Source organism: Microtus pennsylvanicus, chromosome 3 (genome assembly GCF_037038515.1).
Source record: "Microtus pennsylvanicus isolate mMicPen1 chromosome 3, mMicPen1.hap1, whole genome shotgun sequence".
In the NCBI taxonomy this organism is placed as follows: domain Eukaryota; kingdom Metazoa; phylum Chordata; class Mammalia; order Rodentia; family Cricetidae; genus Microtus; species Microtus pennsylvanicus.
Window position 1 is genome coordinate 99,564,619 of NC_134581.1, and position 15,117 is coordinate 99,579,735.

Here is a 15,117-nt window from a genome sequence, read left to right on the forward strand (position 1 = left end):
GCCGGCTGTGCTTCTGCTTCTGCTCAGCAGCTGCTTTGGGAAGTGTCTCAAGCCCAAAGTCCTGTAGGGCCACTCCTCACTGAAGTCTGCATTCGGCCACTCAGGGGCTGCTCCGTCTGAGGTGCGCAGTCTCTGCAGCTGTCGTCTTCTGTTGCCTCCCTGTCTGTCTAATTTTTTCCTTTACTAAGTCCTGGAGGGAGCATCTCTGCAGTCCCTCCATTCTCTGCAACTTGCTGTCTGATGCTGACTGGCCTATAAAAGACATCACTACATTGGCTTGGCGATCTGCTGCCATGGGATCAAAAGGGGTTTACATCCTGTACCCCTCCAATAGTCTTTCTAAAAATCCTGTAGGAGTACTATCAGACCTTTGTACATTGCTCTTACCTTAGCCAAATTAGCAAATTAGTGGGGTGCTTTGCAACCCCCCCTCTTTTTTTTTAGACCTGCCAACTGGACTCTGGCAATAAAGACGGAGCTGCTCCCTACCAGCTGGAATATTGAAGTCCCATCCTCTATCTTGTCCAGTGATTGGGTTGACCTGCTGTCAGCTCCTGGGACATTCTTTTTTCCTCTGTGGTTAGGAGCACCTGTAAGAGCTGCTGGCAATCATCCCAAGTGGGCTGATGAATAACCAGAACAGATTCTATAAGCCCCGTCACGGCCTGAGAGTCCCAAGAGAAGAAAGGGTTATAAGAGAAGAAAGGGTTAGAGGCAGAAAAAGGCAATATTGTAATTGGCCTGCTACTGAGCAAAGGGGAAATGATTGGGAGATCACTCTCTCTAGTGGACATCCCTCCCCTGTCCCAGCATAGACATTGAGTACTGAAGTTTTCAGGGCTAGGGCCCCCCCCCACCAGACCAGCGGGGCTCCTCAGGAACGAAGTGCTTCCTCCGGGGGAGGAGGAGGAGGGAGAAGTCTGTCATGCTCGGCTGGATATCAGGAAGAACCAGAGGTGCCTGGATTCTGGGTTTCTTTTGCTCCTGTACAGGAAAGAGAGAAGACAAAGGGCTTGGGGAGGGGCAGCCATCACCTCCTCCAGCAGTGGGGCTGCTTTCGGAATCAGGGAAACTGATGATGGCCAGGGGGCCAGTGCCAGGTTCTGAATTCCTGCAGGTGGATTTTAACAAAGACAAACAGACATACAAAAACAAAAATACAAAGAGACAGACATAAACTCAAAACCAGAAGCTGGTGCTCTCACCACCACTCTGGTGTAGAACTGAAAATACACAAGAACAGAAAGACAGACATAGACTCAAAATCAGAAGTGTGTGGCAACAAACTGATATGAACCTGGAAGGGAGTGGGCGATAAGGGCCACACTCCCTAGAAACTAAGATGACCTGGTCGCTCCTAGTTTCACAAATTGCCAGTGAAGCGTCCTCCACGCCTGGGCCAGGGAGTGTTCCCGGACACGTCTGTCCCACTGCCTGGTCCCCTTCAAATAATAGCCCTGCGCAGGTACAATATTCCTTCAAATTTACTGATTCACAATTACACAGAAACAGAAACACAATACACAAACAGACAGACATAAAAATGAGCTCATTTTTTTATACCTCCAACTGGGTCTAGAGTGTGTCTGGGAACGACTCAATTCCCGGTCAGGGAACCAAATGTTGGACTCTAGCGTCCAAACACCGAGGAGGAGTCACCCCCAGAGACCATCTCACACACCACAGCCGATGCAAAAGCATGAGGATTTTATTAATTCTGTCATGACAGGGTCCCCCAGCATTCGGGAAGCCGAGGGACCTCGAATAGCGGGTACAGTCTATTTTTTAAAGGGGCCACAGAAGCAAGGGGGGTTGTTTTTTTAACTATTTTGATTGGCTTATTCGAAAGGGCTATTACCAATAATTGACTGGAGAGCTGTTGCCAGATCAGATGAGGTAAGAGGTCATTTTGACCCCGTTTCCCAGGGGACCGAACCAAAGCATACGTATATGGGTAATTGTTCAGGAACTGAGTACGTGCGAGTGTAGCTGTTAGGTCCTTGGTTCCCAGGGGAGGAGGGGAAGCACTATGGCACAGAGGCTGAGAGGATTCAGAATTGTCAAAAATGGCTTTAGGATTGTCTTAAAGTCTTACATTAGCAAGTACTTTTTTTTTGTTGTTGTTCTTGTGATTTTTTTTATTTCGTATTATATTTTTTTAATTTATTTATTTATTAAGAATTTCTGCCTCCTCCCCGCCACCGCCTCCCATTTTCCTCCCCCTCCCGCAATCAAATCCCCCTCCCTCATCAGCTCGAGCAATCAGGGTTCCCTGCCCTGTGGGAAGTCCAAGGACCGCCCACCTCCATCCAGGTCTAGTAAGGTGAGCGTCCAAACTGCCTAGGCTCCCCCAAAGCCAGTACGTGCAGTAGGATCAAAAACCCATTGCCATTGTTCTTGAGTTCTCAGTAGTCCTCATTGTCTGCTATGTTCAGCTAGTCCGGTTTTATCCCAGGCTTTTTCAGACCCAGGCCAGCTGGCCTTGGTGAGTTCCCGATAGAACAGCCCCATTGTCTCAGTGTGTGGGTGCACCCCTCGTGGTCCTGAGTTCCTTGCTCATGCTCCCTCTCCTGTTCCTGATTTGGACCTTGAGATTTCTGTCTGGTGCTCCAATGTGGGTCTCGGCAAGTACTTTTTAACTGCTCAGCCAGCTCTCCAGTTCCACAAATGGAATCTTTATCAGCAATAGAGAAGAATGGCCAGGGGATGTATCAATGGGTTAAGGCACTTGCTGCCAAACAACTTGAGTTTGATATGTGGGGCTCACATGGTAGAAAGAGAGAGTAACTTCTGTAAGTTATCCTCTGACTTCAACAGACGTGTAATGGGTTTTCTGTCCACTGATAATAGGTTTCTCTGCCAAAGCAGTAGCCCAGCTCAAGCCAAATTGAAAAAAATATAACAATTTTTTTTGAGCAAAGCAACTCCTGGGTAGGTTCTTTAGTCCCAGAGATGGAGGCTGGAGAGGCCACATGCTTGAACTAAAGTAGGGATCTTATATAGGTTGTAGGTGAGGGGTGATGTGTCTGTCGCAAGCTGTGTTTATGCCCAAGTATGGTCAAAAGCCGAACAATTTAGAGGGGGACTTGGGCTGCTGGCAACTTCAGGGGAGGAGCTTTTGTAGCCACCAAGAACTCGAAACTGGGCTTTTTGGTGCCTTTTCTTTGTTGGAGATTCTGAGTGGGCAGGGCTTGGAGAGAAAGAGGCAGGAATGGGGCTTCCTGGATCATGCAGGGTGAGCTGCAGGTTCCAGCTGCACAGCATGCTGTGGCACACTGCATGCTCGAACTCACATGCTCACACAAAAGTGTATATATTATACATTCATTCTAAAGGAAAAGTTATGTCATTTACAGAAAAATGAATGCAACCAGAGGTAGTCTTTTTTTCAAAGATTTACTTATTTATTATGTATACAGTGTTCTGCCTCCATGTACACCTGCATGGCAGAAAAGGGCACCAGATCTCATTACAGATGGTTGTGAGCCACCATGTGGGTGCTGGGAAGTGAACTCAGGACCTCTGGAAGAACAGCCAGTGCTCTTAACCTCTGAGCCATCTCTCCAGCTCCAAAGGTAGTCTTATAAAGCAAATTAAGATAGTCTCAGAGTGACAAATGTTTTTTTCTCATGTGTAGTTCCTAGGTTTTATATAGACACATAAAATTATATATATATAGGACATGGGGTAGAAGTGAAACTGTCTAGGGGACTAAAGGGAAGGGAAGGGGAAGACTTATTGGGGTAACATATTAAAGGTACATTATATAGTTGCATGAAAATATCTATATAAAAAGAAAAAATATCTATAATACAATAGTATGTATTGTGAAATATTTTAAAAGCCAAAAAATGTTGTACATTATATAATGTGTTTATGCAGCTAGAAGTATACTCCTTTGTTTTTGTTTTATTAGTATTCAATTGGTTTTTGTTTGTTTGTTTGTTTTTGAGACAGGGTTTGTGTAGCCTTGTCTATCCTGGAACTAGCTCTGTGCCAAAAAGTCCTTGAACTCAGAGACTAAAGGTGTGTGTTACCACCAACTGGCTTAACTGTTTTTTGATTGGCTGGTTTTGTTTCTTTGAGCCAGGGTCTCACTGTGTCACCCTGGCTGGCCTGGAACTGGTTTTGTAGGCAAGCCTGGCCTTCAATTCAGAGCTCTGCCTGCCTCTGCCTCCTGAGTGCTGGGATTAAAGGTGTGCACACCACTACATTGCTTTGTGCATGTGACGTGAATCTCTGCAGATGCAGAGGTTGAGGACAACTTGCTGGAGTCGGTTCCTCCTACCATGTGGGACCTTGGGATTAAACTCAGGTTGTCAGGGTTGGTAGCGGGCTCCCTAATCTGCTGATCCATCTCCAAGACAGTGTTCAGAACAAAATAAACACTGGGCTGGCCAGATGACAAGTGTGGTAAAGGCACTTGCTGTTACACTTACCTACCTGAGTTAGATACGTGCAACCCACAGGTAGAAAGAAAGTATTGACTCCCGCAAGTTGTTCTGCATAGTATGTGTCCGGAGCCCGGCTACTCGGGAGGCTGAGACAGGAGGATCTCGTGAGTCCAGGAGTTCTGGGCTGTAGTGCACTATGCTGATCAGGTGTCCGCACTAAGTTCGGCATCAATATGGTGACCTCCCGGGAGTGGGGGACCAGACCACCAGATGTGTGCTATGGCACATGCCCACACTAACAAAATAAATATGTAATAAAAGTTAATACATGAATGGACATGGTGGCACATGCCTTTAATTCCAGCACTAGGGAAGCAGAGGCAGGCGGATCTCAGAGTTCAAGGCCAGTCTGGTCTATAAAGCCAGTACTAGGACAGCTCGGGCTAGAGAAACGCTGAGACAGAGAAATACTGTCTCAAAAAACAAAAAGCAACAAAAAATGAGCAACAACAACAAAACTAAAAGAACAAAAACTAAAGGCCCCAGACATTTTGGTGCACTTTATCATTTTCTTCCTTCCTCGTTCTGTTGTGACGCTTGCTGTGTGTTGGCATGAGTTCTTTGTTTTGTTCTGTGCTTTGGGTTTAACCCCTCTAGTTGCTAGTTTAGGAAGTTAGATTGTCAACTTGAATTCTTTAAAAATTATTTGTGTGTGTGTGTGTGTGTGTGTGTGTGTGTAGGTCTGTGGAAAACCTTGGGTGTCCGTCGTCTTGATGTTCACAGCTGTATACACCAGACATCTGGTCTGTGAGCTTCCTGAGTCTTGTGTGTCTCCCTCCCATCTCCCCATAGGAATATAGAGATTCACGCCACCAGTCAGGCTTTACATGGGTTCCGGGCATCTGAACTCAGTTCTTCATACTGGCATGACAAGAGCTTTACCCACTGAACTAACTATCTCTCCAACCCATTTTGTTTGGTTTGGAGGCAGGGTCTGGCTATGTGCATAACTTCTTTTTCTTTACGTTGTGTGTGTATCTGTGCGTACATGCATACAAGCCATGGTTCTCGCGTATAGGTCAGAAGACAGCTTTAGGGAGATGGTCCTCTCCTTTCACTATGTGGTTCCAGGGATGGAGTGCAGGCTGTCAGGCTCAGTGGCAAGCACTGTTACCTACTGAGTTTCCTTTGCCAGCCCACCCATACATGACCTTCCTTTCTAACATGAGGACGGAATAGCTTACATGTACACTCATTTAGCAGTGCCCCCGAGAATGTAATGGGCTGTGTTTTCGTTACGTTCAGCGGAGGCAGGTGGATCTCTGTGAGTCTGAGGCCAGCCTGGTCTACAGAGCTTGTTCCAGTACAGCCAGGGATATATAGCGAGACCCTGTCTCAAGAAAACACACAAAAGAGTATGTGCACGTGTCAGGTAGTTCTCAGTGAAAAATGTTATGGATCCTTTTTAATCTTTCACCATTTATCTTTTTATTTAGTTTGTTCAATGGAAATTCAGGAGAAGTTACTGTGAATCAGAACATAAACACAAACACCACATACGATCCAAGCAGAGGCACTCGTTCTGGTATGAAGTCGAGGGGGTGCTCATTCACATCCTAGGTACTTCAGAGGTTTATTCCTGTGTAGGTTTTTGGGGCAGTGCTGGAGACCAGAGCCAAGGCCTTGTGGATGCTAGAGGCCTCTACCACTTCTGCTACTAAGCTACTTCTAGATTTTATATCTTCAAGTCTTACTATGTAGATTGCACTTGCCCCAAACTCTTGTCCCCCTGAGCGCTAAGATTAAGGGGCTAATCCACCCAGACACACCTCCTGTTTGTCTTTCTTTTATTTCTTCTTCCTTTCCTTCCTTCTTTTCTTCCTTTTTAAGGTATCCCTGGATGGCTTGGAACTCACAGAGATCTGCTAGCCTCTGCCTTCTAAATGCTGGAATTTAAGGCATGTGCCACCATGCCCAGCCTGTGTTTGGAGAAAGATGCTTTGGCTATCAGGGATACTGTAGCCAATCAGACAATAGAATATTAAAGGATCAATGTGTGGCCATGCAAAAGGAGATTTCAGAGTGGATTGATTTTTTTTTTTTGAGATGGGATCTCACCATGTTGCCCATGCCGGCTTGAACTCCTGCGCTAAAGTAATATTTCTGCCTCCACTGTGGTTTGGACTCTAGGCTTGTGTAGTGTGTCCAGCTTTGAGTGTATCTTTGTGCAACTTACCACAGTCATGTGTGGCCGCACACAACTAATTCCAGCCCTCAGGAGGCAAAGGCAAGCGGAGGATCTTTGAGTCCAAGGCCAGCCTGGAGTTCCTGGCCAGCCAGAGCTACATAGTAATAGTAAGACGCTGTCTCAAAAAAAAAGATCAAAATAAAAACTACAACAAAACTAAAGCCCAAAATGTTTGCTACAGAATGAAGCTGGAGTGAACAGAATGAACTCTGGGGTGTGTTCTATCTGAAAATATTCCTAACAAAACGGCTCCAAACGAGGCTCCCCTGACCCCCCTAGGCTCAACACAGCCAGGCCCCAGTAGGCTCATTTACATATCTGCCTTTCGAATTTCACAATGTATTTTACCTCCAAAACGGACCATATTGTTTAACTGTGAAACTGTTTGACATGTTCTGAAAATTTTAAAAATGCGTTTTGAAGGTAGCCGAGGTCAGTGTACTCCCATTCTTTGGAATCCCAGGAAGTCTGGGTCTTCTGCTGAACGAAACAGGAGTTGGCAGTGCCTGCCACTCACTTCCGCATGCGTGTCTGGCGCATGTGTATTTGAATGTGCGTGTGGAGGCCTGAGGTCGACATGAAGAGTCTTTTTCAATTGCTCTCCACTTTATTCACGGAGGCAGGGTTCTCAGCTGGTCATCTTAGGCAAACTGCTTTGGAGATCCCGCCTTCCGGGTGCTGAAATTACATAGGGGTGCCACACCCACACATCAATCACTTGGGTTCTGGGGATTCAAACTCTGTTCCTCATACCTGTGGGGAAGCGCGTTATCCCCTGAGCTATCTCCTAGCCCTCCTGTCCACCTTATGAGCTATGATCAGTTCATGATGTTTAGATTTGAGGGAAGATTTCAATCTATCGTTATCATGGTACGTATCAAATGCTACAGAAAAGGTCAAATGTAGGCACTGAAGCGCTTGCTCAGTGGTCAGGAGCATTGCCTACTCTTTCAAAGGACACCCTCAAGTGTGATTTCCAGCACCTACATGTGGCTTACCAACACCTGTAACTGCAGTTCCAAGGGTTCCAACACCCACTTCCAGCCTCCACGGGCACCAGTCATACACATGGCACACAGATATACATGCAAGCAAAACACCCATATACATAAATTTAAAAGTGTAAATGTCAAATGTAATGTTAAACTGAACCTGCAGAGGGAAGGAGCTCCGTTTCCAAGACAACAGTTATAGCTGAACAATGTGAAACTTATTACAAAAGCTGTCCACGTAATTAGCACCGTGGACACAACATAGTGAAGCTTTATAGTAACTCTTTAAAGTCCTCCTTAATATGCATGTAGTTATGGCTGTTTTCTAGTTTTTCATTAATTTGTTTTAAGTTCATGTGTGTGTGTGTGTGTTGCTCTGGATCAGAGGACAACTTGAGGAGCTGGTTTGCTCTTCCACCCTGTAAGTGCCTTAGGCAGGCAGGTTTGGTGGCAAGCTCCTTTCGCTGCTGATCCATTTCACTTGCCCTGGAAGCTTTTCCTATTGCTTGTTTTATGACCTTGTATTGCATCTTGATTCTCTAAAAGCTCTTACCTTCAAAACATAGAAAAGAGTTTGTTTTGTTTTTGAGGTCTCATTGTGCAGCCCCGGCTGGCCTGGAACTTGACTATGGAGACCAGGCTGGAGTCTCCAGAGCAGGAAGTGAACGTGTGCGACACCACACTTGGTCAGGTGGTTTTTATTGTTGTTGTTGTTTTTTAGTTTGTTTGTTTTTGAGACAGGGTTTCTCTGTAGCTTTGGAGTTTGTCCCGGAACTAGCTCTTGTAGGCCAGGCTGACCTTGAACTCAGAGATCCACCTGCCTCTGCCTCCTGAGTGCCACCACCACACGGCTAGGTCAGGTAGTTTTTAGTATCCATTTTTCTTAAGAAACATTTTGATTTTTTAAAGCCTCTCACTTCTAACTGAAACTCTAGCAGACTCAATGATCTTTTAAACCTTTCTTATATCCTTTTTCCATATCTCTTAAAGTTGGATTCTCAGTATTTTCTATATCAACTAAATAAAGTGTAGAATTACAAAATTTGACATAGCTATTTGTTCTCTGCCACAGTCCACTCTATTGAATTTAGAGGGTGGAATATAAAAAAGTTTCTAGGTCCGAGTTGTGTTTTAGTACGTCTCTAAGAAGGGCGAGATCATGAGGAGGCCGACAGTTCACCTCAGGACTCTCTTGCTCGCGTCAGTGGCTTTGTGACTGTGGGGAGCAGAAATATTATGAATAGTTATTTAAGTGTGTCATCAGACACACTTGAATAAATCTGCATAGCAACCCCACTTAGGCCACAACACTCTGCCTGTCTCAGCAGACATAGTATGTTTGCTGGATGGAGATACATGTAGAATCCTTGTCCTTGGCGGCCACAAGGGATGTGGACCCCATCCTTGTAACTGCTACTTTTTCTATAGGATTACAGCCTATTGCATTTTACCCCTTTACCCCTTTTCTTCTTTTTCTTTCTTTTTCAATCTTTTGAGGTAGTGTTTCTCTGTAGCCTTGGCTGTCCTGGAACTCACTCTGTAGACCAGGCTGACCTTGAACACAAATAGATCCGCCTGCCTCTGCTTCCTGAGTCCTGGGATTAAAGGCGTGTGCCACCACTGCCAGGCCACCCCTTTCTTTCTTTTGATAGGGTCTCATGTCTGTCAGGTTGGCACTAACCTCTCTATAGAGCCAAATAGATAAATAAATAGAAATTTAAAAAGGCCCTGAACTGCTGCCTCTTCTTCTCTCACATTCTGAGGCCTGGGATTACAGGTGTGAGACAATGGCCTATTATTATTTTGTTTACAATGTCCCAATGAATCCTTGTTTTTGCGTCTCACTATGTAGCATAGGCTGATCTGGAACTTGTGACTGTCCTGCCTCAGCTTTATATTTTATTCTAGGCCTTATAGTATTATAGGTATGGCATGATGCAGAGCCCTGAACTCCTTTTCAGAGATTAAATGTCGATGTGCATACATATTCCAAATAATCAAGAAACTGATAGATCAGGTTAGCTCAGGAGTTCCAGGGCAGCTTAGCAAACAGTAAGACTGAGCCCCCCTCCTCAAATAAATAAAAGCATGCACACTTAGGGTTGGGGGTGTAGCACATTGAGAGGGTGCTTGCCTAGCATGACTGAAACTCTGGAAGAAGCTAGAGGAGGATCAGAAGCTCATCCTCCATGGCACTGAGGTTGAGGACAGCCAAAGCTATATAGTAGATGCTTTCTGAAAAAAAAAAACAAGGACAAAAATTGATCTTAGGTTCCACAATTTCATCATTGTATTTGGGCTTACTTTTCTTCTGATTCATGTTTTAAGTTCATTAAGACCCTTTTCCCCTCGTGGAAAGAGAGTTTCATGATCTAGTTCAGGCCAGCCAGAAAGTTGTAACCATCCTGCCTCATCCACTTGACTGCTGAGATTACAGGCACCCACCACCATACTGGACTCATTCTGGCTGCTTAAATCCTACGAGGACTATAAGTACTTGTTTCATCAGGCAATTCACAAAACTGGGTGCAGCATGCAAGTCTCCTTCATTTTTAAAATGACATTTATTGGGGGGAGGTGATGGCAGGTGCACCGTTGCCCTGACAGTTCTCTTCCACCATCATGTGGGTCCAAGAGTTGAACTCAGTCCAAGCATCTTTACCCACTAGGCCATCCTGGAGGATGCAAGTTTAAGGAACATTCTGTGGGTTCTAATTTCAAAGCCTTTTAAAGGCAGTATTTTGGAAGGAGAAAGGAACCAGTAGCATGGGAGATGGGAGGGCCAGACAGGGAAATGACAGTAAACATGAGCAAATCACATGATGTATATGTACGAAAATATCCCAGGGAAACCTATCAATTGTTACCTTTTTTTCCCCCCAGGGTGGGGAAGCACATGTGAAAGTCAGGGGATTCCTGGAGGCTGTTGGTTCTATTTTTCCACTATGTAGGTCTTAGAGATTGACTGCTAGTCAACAGGCTTCAAGGCAAACACCTTTACCTATTGAGCGATCTTGCTGGCCTAAAACTCACTGTTTTATATAATAATTGTACACATTTTATCTTCGTGTGCTGTGCAGCTGACATGAGTGTGTATGTATATATGCACATGTTGAGACCAAAGCAGGACAAGTGTGATGAGCTCTTTAATCACCCTGCGCCATTAGTCCCTGGAGACAGGGTTTCCTCCCTGAATTGAAAGATCACCTACTCCATCTCCAGTGCTGGGGTGAACGGTGTGCACAGCCACACTCAGCATTTGATGCATGTGCTGAGATCCAAGCTCAGGTGCTTATGCTTGCAGAAACGCAATCTTACCCATCCGATCACCTCCCAACTTCCATTCTTTCTACAAAATGCCTCTTTGGTACCATCTGTATCCATCCTTGAGGCTGGACTGTATGAAAAGTGGTGTTCTAAGGGTCCAGTGTGTCTCATGGCTAAAAACTACCTAAAGGTCAGGAACATGTAAATGACAGGGGGAAGGCATGTCTTTCTCACTGGGCATTAAAACATCCCCGTTCAGCAGGGTTATGGTGGCACATGCCTTTAATCCCAGCACTTGGGAGGCAGAAGCAAGCGGATCTCTGAGTTTGAGACCAGGTTGGTCTACAGAGTGAGTTCCAGGACATCCAGGGTTACACAGAGAAACTCTGTCTCTAAAAGCAAAAACAAACAAACAAACAAGATAACAACAACAAAAAAACCCAAACATCCCCTTCAATGCTTTTGTCTAAATGGAAGTACTCTATTTTATGCCTATAGGGAGAAAAAGAAGATTAGACATAAATTCTGTCAGCAGTAGACTAAGTATACAAAACTGAAACTACAATGCACACAAGTGTGTGGGTAGACCCTGTAATCCCAGCATTTAGAAAGAGAAGGCAGGAGCTAGAGAGATGGTCCAGCAGTTAAAAGCATGCACCGCTCCTGCAAAGGACCCAAGTTCTGTTCTCAGCACCCTTACTGGGCAGTTCAGAACTGCCTGTGACACCAGCTCCGTGGGGTCTGACACCTCAGGCCTCTGCAGTTCAGAACTGCCTGTGACACCAGCTCCGTGGGGTCTAACACCTCAGGCCTCTGCAGTTCAGAATTGCCTGTGACACCAGCTCCGTGGGGTCTGACACCTCAGGCCTCTGCAGTTCAGAATTGCCTGTGACACCAGCTCCGTGTGGTCTAACACCTCAGGCCTCTGTACCCACCCATACACAGATGGCACACATATACATACTTTTAAAAATTAAAATTTATTATTTTATTTTATTGGAATTTGCTTGTATGTATGTCTGTGTGAGGGTGTTGGATCCTGGAGTTATAGACAGTTGTAAGCTTCCATGTGGGTGCTGGGAACTGAACCCAGGTCCTGTGGAAGAACAGTCAGTGATCTTAACCACTGAGCCCTTTCTCTAGTACCTGTTGTTTCATTTTTTTTAAAGATTTATTTATTATGTATACAACATTCTGCCTCGATGTATGCCCGCATGCCAGAGGAGGGAGCCAGATCTCATTACAGATGGTTGTGAGCCACCATGTGGTTGCTGGGAATTGAACTCAGGACCTCTGGAAGAACAGTCAATGCTCTTAACCTCTGAGCCATCTCTCCAGCCCCCTGTTGTTTCATTTTTTAAGACAGAGTTTCACTATGTAACTTTGTCTGTACTAGGCTAGCCTTGAACTCACCAGAGATCTACCTGCTTTTGCCTCCCAAGTACAGTGATTAAAGATGTGCACCATTATGCCTGCCCCACCCCCCAAAAAAAGAACTTAAAAAAATCTTTTAAAAAATGAAAGTAGAATCAGGAAGATTACAATTTCAGTGTCATCCTGAGCTCCATAGTGAGTTTGAGAACATTCTGGGGTACCCTCTCAAATAAGAGACTGCCTCAAAAAAAAACCCTCAAACTCTTTTAAAACAATGTATAAAAGACATTGCAATAGGACACATTTAAAGTTATCAAGAAAACTTCTGAAATCACAGAAATAGTTGGAAAAATCTGGGATACCCAAATTAAGAAACCCTTAAGATACTATCATATGCAAACTTGTACTGCCTCATGGAAATCAGTGTGGCAGTTCCCCAAGAGCTGGGAATAGAAGGACCTCAAGATCCAGCTATAGCACTCTTGGACATATCTCAAAAGACTGTATCTACACCCTTCTACAGAGACACTTGCTCATCCATGTTCACTGCTGCCCTATTCATAATCACCAGAAATTAGAAACAACTTAGATGGTCCTCGACTGAAGACTGTGATAAAGAAAATATGGAACACTTACACAATGAAATATTACTCAGCTACTAAAAATAAAACAACAATAAAAAATAAACATGAAATCATGAAATTGGCAGGTGAATAGATCGTCCTGAAGTAACCCACCCCCAGAAAGATAAATAAGGTATGTGTTATCTTATGTATGGACATTGCCTGTTAAATAAACCAAGCTACAATCCGAAGACCCAGAGAGGTTAAGTATGAAGGAAGGGACTAATGAGGGGGACAACGCATGGGTCTCTATGGGAAGGAAAATAGGATAGTTATAGATGGAAGGAGGCAACTGGAACGGGGAGATCAAACAGGGAGAAAAAGGGAAGAACAGGGTAAAGGGGGGAATATGGGGAGAGACTGGTGTTTTGAAAGAGATGGCCCCGAAAGGGAGTGGCACAGCTCGAAGGTGTGACTTATTGGAGTAGATATGGCCTTATTAGAGGAAGTGTGTCACTGTGGAGGCGGGCTTTGAGGTCTCATATATGCTCAAGCCATGCCCAGTGAGACAGTTCACTTCCTGTTGCCTGTGGATCAAAGATATAGACTTCTCAGTTCCTTCTCCAACACTGTGTCTTATCTAGCTGCACACTGCCATATCCAACCATGATGATAATGACCTGAACCTCTGAACTGTAAGCCACCCAATGAACTGTTTTCCTTTATAAGAGTTGCCATGGTGTGAGTGTCTCTTCACAGCTAAAGAAATCCAAACAAGCCGGGCGGTGGTGGCGCATGCCTTTGATCCCAGCACTCGGGAGGCAGAGGCAGGCGGATCTCTGTGAGTTCGAGGCCAGCCTGGTCTACAAGAGCTAGTTCCAGTACAGGAACCAAAAAGCTACGGAGAAACCCTGTCTCGAAAAAAAAAAAAAAAAGAAACCCAAACTAAACAGACAGCTAAAACTAATGGCAATTTGAGAGGTCATATAGAAAACTAATACAGTAGAAACTCCTTATCTTATCTTCACATCTCTCTCTGTGTACACACACACACATACACACACACACACACACACACACATCTTATCTTCATATACATGAGTGGAATCACCAAATAACTGGGGAGACAAAGTTGTAACTCGAAATCTCTTGTCACGAAATGAAACTTCAAGCTCTGAGAATGGGTAACATCTAACCAAGTTGTTGCCAATGGCTTCATGGAAACCCCAAAACAACCCAGACTATTGCCAAAGCTATTGTTTGCTCTCGAGAAACAGATGGTTTCAGCTTTGTTGCTGAAAACATCTATATAACTCATCGAACATAGTTAAGTTGAGCTGGTGCCTACTTAGAGCCCTCATTCCTACTGACTAGTTTCCTGGTACTGGAAGATAACTCTGCATCCTACCAAAGCAGAAAGGTAACCACCAACCCAGCTACAAACACTTGAGTCTACAATGGTGACCTTTGGCAATGTACACTGGTATATTAGCAGACAAAGCTTGTGGAACTAATCAACCAATATCTGACTAGATTGAAGGCCTCCTCCATGAGATGGAATCCATCCCCAACACTGCTCAGGTGGCCAAGAACTTGAGATTAGATAGACCATGGACTTGCATGAAGACCAAATTCTACTGTTCTACAAAAGGAATGTAGCAATAAAACGACTCCTAGCAACATTCTGCCATATGTAAAGATCAGTGTCTTGCTCAGCCATCATCAGAGATCACACAGCAGATGGAAGCAAACACAGAGACCCACAACTGGAGAATGTGCAGAGAGGGAGAGACCCTGGAATACTCAGTCCTAAATGGAATGTCTCCATCAAATACCTCCCCTGGGGGACTGAAGAACACTAAGGAATCAAGGCCTTCTAAACACAGCAGGACTGACACACACATAAACCAGAAACTGTGGCAGCATGCACAGGGCCTGCATAGGTCTAAACCAGACCGCATCTGTCCCAGTGGTGAAAGGCTAAGTGGACACAAGCCCCCATCTCTAACACAGAAGCTGTTTCCAAAAATAGTTCTCTCCAATGGAGTCCCACTGGGCAAACAAATCACTCTTAAGGGCAGGCTCCATGCCCAGCAGTAGATGGCCAACACAAAACCCAATGGTACTATTGGGTTTGTCCCATTTTAAAGCTTTCTGCATATATACTGGTTTCCAACTTTGTGTTTTTATGGCTTTCTATGTGTATGGATGTGCCGCTCTGCATCTGTTTCTTGTGCCTTTCTTTAGGTCCTTTTCTTCTGTATGTTTGTTTGCTTATA

At 44.8% G+C, this 15,117-nt stretch overlaps 1 protein-coding gene across 1 annotated transcript in view; it reads right to left on the reverse strand.

Annotated features, from left to right (window-relative positions):
* The window catches only part of LOC142846350 (uncharacterized), a 34,155-nt gene continuing 19,038 nt past the window's right edge, over positions 1–15,117 (reverse strand). Inside the window, exon 7 of the mRNA XM_075966754.1 lies at positions 1–984. The gene's annotated coding sequence lies outside the window, so the exon portion shown is untranslated. The remainder of the gene's footprint in view (positions 985–15,117) is intronic.